Genomic DNA, 9,373 nt, shown 5'->3' with positions numbered 1-9,373 from the left:
TTTTGAAATATTCTAAAGAATAATACATACATTAATAAGATTTATTAATAAATAGTTAACACTTAATTTAGATCTTCTTTCCCTTTTTATTTATATGTTGTATTGTAATTGTTGAACACACTCCAAGATAAATTATGTCTAGATAAATTCTGATATGAATTTCAAAATGTCTACAATGATACAATTTAATGTTAATACATGCTAAACTAAATATAATATCAACAAGTGATAGGTATTTTGAGTGAACATCTCTATAGAACCCCTAAGTAGATGTAGTGGAAGTTATTATGTAGTATGTAACTTTGGATGGAAAATTTGGAAATCGTTTTAGTTATTATTTTGTTATTTTGAGCCATTTTTTCTATGATTTTTGCATTTCTATTCCATTTTATTTGATGTCCTCCCTAAATCATGGTATTGAATCTCATAAGAAAAAACCCTTAGCTCCCATTATAAATGAGGATTTAATCATACTTATTATTGAGAAGACTAGAGCCTTGAATGATTTAGATAACCTTCCTGCACAAATTGAGTAGGAGTTCCAGAAAAATTGCAAGGATACATTATAATGAGAAGGGTACTGGTCATAATGATATTTACTCAAATAGGAATGAAGTAAGTGTAGAGATCGTTGACCTTCTATTAAGTCCTCCTCTTATAAAAAGAAGGTTGTTTCCAATGAGAATGAGGATGTTGACTATATACCATCCCAAAAGTATGTTCTAAAATGAAAGGAACCTCCTCTAAGGGATATTTCTAAACCCAGCCCTAAAACTAGTGGGGCCCTTACTGTTACTATCAAATATCCACCTATAAATAAGAGCTCTCCTCCTTCCAAGGATACTAATCATGAGCCTAATTATGTGGTTAAGGAGAATAAAACACACATTGATATCTTTCTTTTGTTGGAGAAAGATACTCATGTGGAAAAGGGATCTGTGTGTAGAGAGGAGGCATCAATTGGAAAATTGTTGCCTAACTTTCTTGTAAAGCCCTTATTTTCTTTGATGAGGAGAAATAGGAGATGATAAGTGCTTAGAGGATTGTCAAATCCAACCAAAACCAAATAAACAGTTTTTTCATTGAGGTTGTCAAATTCAATAAAGATAAGATGGATGGAATGATCTCCTCTTTTAACATCTTATGGGAATATATCGAGTACAAGAAGAACAAAATGGGTTATGGGAATAGATGGAGTACAAGAAGACCAAAAGAAGGAAATGCAAAGAGGTCTAGTTGATAACCATATAGTGTGAAAAAGATAGACTTGGTACAGATAAAGTGGGACATAATACAATTAATTGTAATGTGTAAAGACAAAAAAAATTATTTCCTAGAAACACTTAAAGATCTTAACAAGGAATGGAAGGAAGTCCAACTTCCTTCAATTTAGTTTAGTGTGGACTATGGCTAGTTTAGTTGTTCATTCATTTTTATGGTTCAACTCACAACTTGTGAATTCAATTGATTTTTGTTGGATTACGATACTTTCTTGATTTGAACTTTAATTAGAAGTATGAAATTTCCCATTTCAAAATGATAATTTTTTTCCTACAGCAAAAAGGAAATTATTCTTTAAATTTTATATTTCTAAAATTCTATTACCGATAATACAACATTTAAATATAATAGTATTATAAAAAAAATTTAAAAATATTATTGAAAACTTGCACTTACTCCTTAAATAGTGATGACATAAATACTTTCTCTTTTTTTAACACATTTTTAAATACTCTGTGGCTATCTATTTAATGTTGTATAAATAAAATCCTCTAGCACAGATGTAGAGAAGGCAATTTTAACTTATTGAACTGCAAAAACCTAGAAAGCCAATACCATCACTGCTGTCCTTGCTGACACGCAAGACAGTTTGAACCCCAAATATTTTTCTAATGGATGCTGCTATCCTCCATACCTAATGCACTGTTGACCAAATTTAAAAAAATTGAACACACAATGAAATTTTGTCAAATTTTCAGCATTTGTTCTTCATGATCTGCATATTTTGTTATAAAAACAACAAAATTGACAAAAAAATCAGAATCTGTCAAAAACATGTTAAACCCTTTTTTTTTTTTGTCTTTAGTATATTTTGCCTGGTCTCGAGAGCCTTTTTCTAATTAGTGTTGTTAAATGCCTCCATGATCCATCAAAGCACTTAGCCTACACTATCTTGTAAAAACTCCATAGAAATTTCGAGACCAGTGCAATGACGAAAACAATTATCCAAAGTGATAGGAATCACGATGTGCATCGAGCTCCTCCACAACACCAGGAAAGGAAGCCAACCTCATGGCTTTGTAAACCTCCCTCTTCCAACCCCTCTCCGCCATCTTCTCTGCCTCTCTCACTACCGCCTCCAACGTCTCCGCCGGGTCCTCGCAAACGCTGTCTAGCATTCCTCTCTCCAACCCCATCTGCGCACTCACCTTACTCGCTCCCAACACCACGTCGCGCAGAGCAGCAGGATGCAACTTGCTCCGAATGAGCACCATCAGACTCCGCAGAAGATGCATCCCGTAGTCGAGCTCGCTCATGTACAACACAGATCACCCCTCCGTCATGAAACGGTAGTCGTGCACCAGTGCCACAATCAGCTCGCCCGTAGCCGCATGGCCTCCAATGGCCGCCATGGTCGGAACGCCAAGTCTCATGAAGGCCGCCAACATCTTCTCGAATTTCTCCCTAATAATGTCAAGGTGGTCACCAGGGCTCTCTGCAATCCATCGCAGGTCGAGGCCGTTGGAGAAGTATTTTCCTGCATTGGTGGTTACCAGGGCTGCTGCGTCAGTGCATTGCTCGACCTCTTTAAGGGCGTCGCATATGGCGTCAATCGTGGTGGGATTAAATCTGTGGTCGTCATCTCCAAGCAACGTAAGGACGAACACCTTCCCTCGCTTCTCCAGGTTGCACATCGTCTCTGCCTCCGCGCCTTCTTAAAATACTCAACCAATAAAAACATGAAAGTGCTGCTTGCCCTCTGTTTCTCTGTGAACTTGTGGAGATATTGGGCATGAACCGTTGTGTTTAATAGAGGAGGCCAAACAGTTCATCCCTCCGTTTGTGGGGTCCTTCATTCTCCAACGCCGGGAGGTTTACCTAACGATTTAGGTTTGATGGTTGGCCAATTTATTTTGACGTATTGCTGGTCAAAATAAAGACTTGTTCGGAGGCAATACTTCAAGTTTGGATTGCGTATTTCATGTTGGAAAACATTATTGCATTCATTTAAGGTTCACCAGTAATCAGGCAGGGCACAGATGCAGCGACAACTTTTATTAATGAATCGCTTATCCTGATCGGTTTCTGTGTTCTTTCGTCAGGCTTGTGTGGACAAGAAATTTACTTCCCGACAGCAGCCCATGTGCAGTGCTATTTTTATTCACCAAAAAGAACTTTATTTACGTTTTCATGAGTAGTGAATCACGCAAGCGTCTACCAAGCCGACAGATTGACTAGCACTTGCATCGGAAAGAGGTGCAAGGGGTACGCCAATAGATTTTATTAGAAAAGAAAAAATTAAGAGATGTAAAATTAATGGTAAGATTTCAAATTGATAACATATAATCAAATTTTTATATAGAATAGTGGCATATACATATCACTATTTTTTTTAGAGGTTCAAACATTGTACAACATCACAATTCAAGAGTTGATTTGAATAGTACATTTTTTGAACTATAAATACATTTAAATGAAACATTTGCAATATCATGCAATTAGTCATGTAAGGGTTTTTAATTTCCAAATTCATTGAATATAATTGCACAATTCCTCAGTTGTAACTACTCCATCTCATATAGACTCTTTGGCTTCACACTTTTCCTCATCAATTCCTAACTTAATAAGAATGATACAAACCTCAATCAATTCCATTTGCATCTTGTATTTGATATAATCTTCTATAATATAGTTTAGGATTAGAGATTCCATGTGGCATGAAGATTTGTCAATTTATAAAAATGCCAAGACATTTGTACATGCTCATTGAAACAATATGCATGATGCAAAGCCACTTTTCACAATACATGTTGACAAAAGACGTCATGAATATTTCATTTGTTTCATTAGTCCTTCTTTTTACATACTTTATTTATATATTTTTCTACTTTTTGTTTTTCCCCTAATGGAATTGGGATGTTGGAAATGATCTTGGTGTGCAACAAGTGTGTAAAAAATGGGTGAAAAGTCAATAAAGCAAAAAAATGGTCTTTTTCACATGCATTTATGTAGTAAATGAGGATGAGGTTAATCGATAGTTCATTGAGAAAAGGATTTTGTTTGTTAGCAAATGTTCTAATGGACAAGTGATAGCTTCAAAGGAAATATGCATCAATTTTCATGAATGTTTGATATTAAACCTTTGAATTGTCACCAACATGCTTGTTTTATGTCTACAATGGAGAAAGGGATAAATAAGGAGAGAAGGGGTAGAGAAGAGTGTGGGTGGGTGAGGGGAGGGTGTGGGGCGAGGTCCATTAGAGGGAGTGAGAAAGACAGAGAGAAGGGGAGACATGTCTAGAGATAAAGAAGAGAGGAAGTTAAAAGTAGATGGGAAGATAGTAGGAGATTAATAAAGAAGAAGAGATAAAGAGACATTAAACATTATATATATATATATATATATATATATATATATGTATGTATGTATGTAAAAATTAATTTTTATATTTATGAATGAAAAATATATATATATATATATATATATATATATATATATATATATATATATATATATATATATATATATATATATATCAAACATTATAATAATAACAAATGTAAGCAATGTAAAGATAATCTAATCTCAATGTGTACATCCTAGATAGAGTAAAGTGCATGTCTTCCACATTTTGTTAACACAGCTATGGAAAATGTGTTTCACCACACAAATACACATATAGTGGACCCACTTTATGATTGGCACTAGCACATTTTAATTATATTAAAATTTGCACCTTCTAAATAATATTATATTAACATTTTTATATTTAATATACTATATTCAAAATAAATCTAGTGATGAAAAATAATTATTATTACATAAAGTAAATGTAATTAAAATGGTAACATTCAAAAAATACATTTGAGAGTTTTAGGCGATAGTTTCCTACTCAAGATAATTTTTTACACAATTTTATTTAAAAAGATATTCATCAGCTATTACAGACTATGTAGAACTTAAAAACCCAAACATTGAAATTCCTCAGCATCCAAATGGTATATCATTTGGCAAACTGGTAGTGACAATTTTGATGAGATGGACAGTCTTGTCAGGGACCATCCTCGTTTAGTATTGACTGCGTGAGTAACTAAACTTCTTGATAGAATTCATAATTATGTACGTTATGCAATTAGAGCTTCTATGGTATAACATTAAGTATATATTTTTTAATAATAATGCTAATCAGTTTGATGATTGGTTTCCAAGTTTATTATATGCATGTGTACTATCAATAAATACCAACTATAACATACCAATACAGAAATAAGAAAACCACTAGACCGCTTATTAGTGGCTCCAAATTCAACTTGATTTTCTAGCATCTTCTCATAGGGAATTTTAATGTTAGTTGGCCTTGTAGTCATGTACAAAAAACATGTTGTTGTCTGATCCAAAACCACCACAATTTTTGGTGGGCTATCGACTTTCGGCTTCAAACAGAATGTAAAATGCATGCCATCAACTTCAACTTTCTACACTTGATTATTGCTAATCCTGCTCAAAAACTTGCTAAAAGGAATGCTAACATGGCTAGTCAAAACCTTAGAGTTTGATCTTGGCAACAGAAAACTAGGATGCAAAACCATACCCAATTGCAATTACATCATTCCAATTTCTCGCACCTAACTTCGTAGGGTTTCCTTCCAATCCCACTTGCGATTTCTCCACCATCGTCCTCTAATTTTCTTTTCTGGAGAGGACGAGCTACCAGTACCTCTAATCGAAAAGGTCACTTGACATACTTGAATTTGTCTACTCTTTTTTTTTTAGTGAACATGATTTTGAATTCAACAAATGTCAATCTATAGAAAAGAGTATTGGATTACTTAACAAGCGAAAAAAAGAAAGTGATAAATGAAATGAGAATATTATTAGAATGTCAAACATTACCTTTTTTTGTAGAAGCAGCTTCAAAGATGTGGTTGGTAGGCAAGATCAAGTACATAAATGCTTCTTTTTTCTTTCTAATAATAGTTTTGACAGAAAGGAGGAAGTAAATATGATTAAATGGTGTAAAATGTAGAGTGTAATTAGTAAAACATTCTATTAATATTAATATTATTAATAATGAAACAATCTTCTCTTGTATCCCACATTTTAATATTTCTAGAGCTAATATTATAAGTGGGACATAGTTATTAGTATATTATTATTAATAGTATATTCATATAATATAATAAATTATTCATATTCTATAAGATATTAATAGTTATTATAGTATAGGATGCCCTATTAAATATTATTTGGAATATCTAGTTAAGGATATTTATTAATACGATATCTTATACTATAATATTACATATGAATCATACATTCATTTGTATCCCTCTACTTATTATTTTAAATAAGTTCCATCATTATTTTGTGAGCTAGTTTTTTATTTTCTTTCTAAAATTTGCTAAATGATTTCTCATCTTTAGATTTAAGCATACAAGGACATTGAAAAGGAAAGATTGTGACAACCTCAAAAGTGGGAACAAAGACGACTCCAACATGACACATGTAGGTTTTGTATCGTTAAGAGAGAAAGTGGAAAGATCAAAATATAAATTTACAACAAAAATATTGTTAAGCAAATTTTCAATTTTATAAATCTTAGATATAAAAAGGACCAAAACTTGTTGAGCTTCCAATGTTCGCCCATTATGGTTATGTTATTATTGGATAGAAACTCTTAGGCCATTCTATGGTCAAGGTGCTCATATCTTTAAGTGTTCGTTATGAAGTTTTCTTGCTCATCATAATAGTCAAACAAGACAAAAGTGTTGTTATGAGATTTTCTCAACCAAGAGATTATTATTTTGTTATTATTAGATTGCTAGTTTGTAAATGATTATTGTCATTGATAATGTCTATATTACATTTCGTCAACAATTTTTATCACACTTTATGATTGACTATTAGCAATGATAAAGAGTAGAGATAATGTCAACTGATAAGTTGTAGATCAAGTATAGAAAAAATTTAAATGATAAGGAAAGGACTCATGTTCAACATTCCTTTGCATGTTGAATAGTCTATCCATTGCATTTCACCAATCAAAATGACACTACTATTATCAAGTGTGTCAATATTGGCTTATTCATCTGTCTAGTAGATGAGAAAATAATTATTATTAGAAGAATTGTGCAGCTTTATTGGTTCAATAGTACACAACAAGTAGAACATTTGTACAAATAATTTAGTTATAACAACTAAATTTATACCAATTAAATTATTTATAAAAATTATTAGCTATAGAACAATAACTAATAGTACCATAACATGAGTTCCCAACTAAAAGTAAAAAAGACACCAGGATGGACAATTTAAATTGCCTTCTTCTAGGACTAGTCATTATAAATATCATTGATTTTTGAGAATAGATCACATTGTTTGTGCCTTCAAATTCATCATTAAATTTGAATACAAATTTAGGCTCTATAAATTCACTTATTTAAAAACTTATTTGTTAATGTTGCCCTTTTTATCTTCCTATGCCATTGTATTTACAAAAAGAGGAACTATATTATACCCCAAATAATTGATGCATATTTGTGGATTATACTTAACATATGGAGAAAGATATTTTAGTTTATTAAGATTACCAAGAAGCACTTTAATTTATTTTTAAAAGATTAATTATATTGAAACTAAATAAAAAGATCTTTTCAAATACATAATGAAATATTAGATTAATGTATTAGATAAGGAAATAATCAAAATTATATTTGTTACACTTATATGGAAATATTGTAACATATTAAATAAAGTGATAATTATATTCCTAAATGAATAAAACAATGTACTATGACAATAATTGAAATGTTTGTTTAAGAAATATATTGAATTATGAATAATAAATTACTACTAGTATTATATTTTTATTAATAATAATTTTATTTATAAATATTTTATAAATATTAAACTAGTAGTTATTTTGACTAATAAAATTATAAATATTTATAAATATTTTTTCTTAATAATATATTTTTATATAATAGTAGAATTTTTTATGGTACCTATTACAACTCTTATTAAAATAATAATTTATAATATAAATTATATAAATCTATTCAATAAATAGAAGTTAGATATATAAATAAATATTTCTAGTATGCTAGACTTCAACATGTGTACTTATAATGTTGGCCCTTCCACCTTCATGAAATGAATTATTTTTATACTCTATATTTTTTAAGTATTAAAATGAAAGCTCAAAGTAAACCCAATGGACATATGCCCTATGACAATACTCGGATCTTGTTATATCTCCCCAGATCTAGACCTTATCCTTTAAAGTTATCATTACCTATATAGAGAACATAAACCAATAAACTATACAACTTAATACTTGATAACAACATAATAAATCAAATTCTTTTCAAAGATCAAATCTTTTTACACTCTTTCACATTATAAGAAGAGTAAAACTTATTTCAAGATGAGATTTTTAAAAGTGTCCTACCATGATGTCAAAAGAGAGGCCAGCGATTACAGAGTTCTCGATTGAAACAACAGCTAATTCAAGGTCACCAATATGATCGAAAAAGGTCTTTGTGATGGCTCTGAGTGAGTACTGACAGATGGAGGTGAAAATAGCAGGGCCTACCAGGTACCACAACTTCTTTGACTCCTTCTAGCTTACTTTTGCCAACCCTCTCCATCCTTCAATGACTGGTAGATCCCCTTCAAATTCTTCTCTGCTGCCATTGTTATGAATTAATACCATTGTTGGCATCACTCAAAGTAGTTTTTGAGTTCCACGACATGTTAAGCAGGCATACTTATCAGCCACAAAGATCACAAGCATCGTAGTGGGAAATGAAGTTTTTACAAGCAACGACATAGACCTCATGAAGAATCTAGTGTCGGTGATGCAAAATATTCATTCAGCGCTGGTGAGCCTCAGCCTTGACTCCTCCATTAACGTCTCCACTATGCACTTCAGCGGTATGCTTTCCATCTATTACCCTCCATCTGTTGGCATTTTCAATCCTGAACTCATCGCTTTGCTCACACCACTTCTCAAGTTCCTTACGTAGGCTCATTTGCCATTACTCATAAATGCCTACCCTTTCCTTGTCATTCATCATTCCTCATAAATGCCTACCCTTTCTTGGCCTACAAGGATGATCTGAACCAAATCATTATGTCCAAACATGATCC

General features: G+C 31.9%; 1 pseudogene; it reads right to left on the bottom strand.

Annotated features, from left to right (window-relative positions):
• Nucleotides 1-1,962: 1,962 nt before the first annotated feature.
• LOC149536556 (enoyl-CoA delta isomerase 2, peroxisomal pseudogene) lies at nucleotides 1,963-2,985 on the bottom strand (annotated as a pseudogene).
• Nucleotides 2,986-9,373: the final 6,388 nt, after the last annotated feature.

This window comes from Cupressus sempervirens, chromosome 10, assembly GCF_028749045.1.
Source record: "Cupressus sempervirens isolate cs-2001-9-10 chromosome 10, ASM2874904v1, whole genome shotgun sequence".
Classification (NCBI taxonomy): domain Eukaryota; kingdom Viridiplantae; phylum Streptophyta; class Pinopsida; order Cupressales; family Cupressaceae; genus Cupressus; species Cupressus sempervirens.
This window is presented reverse-complemented; position numbering and strand designations above follow the sequence as displayed.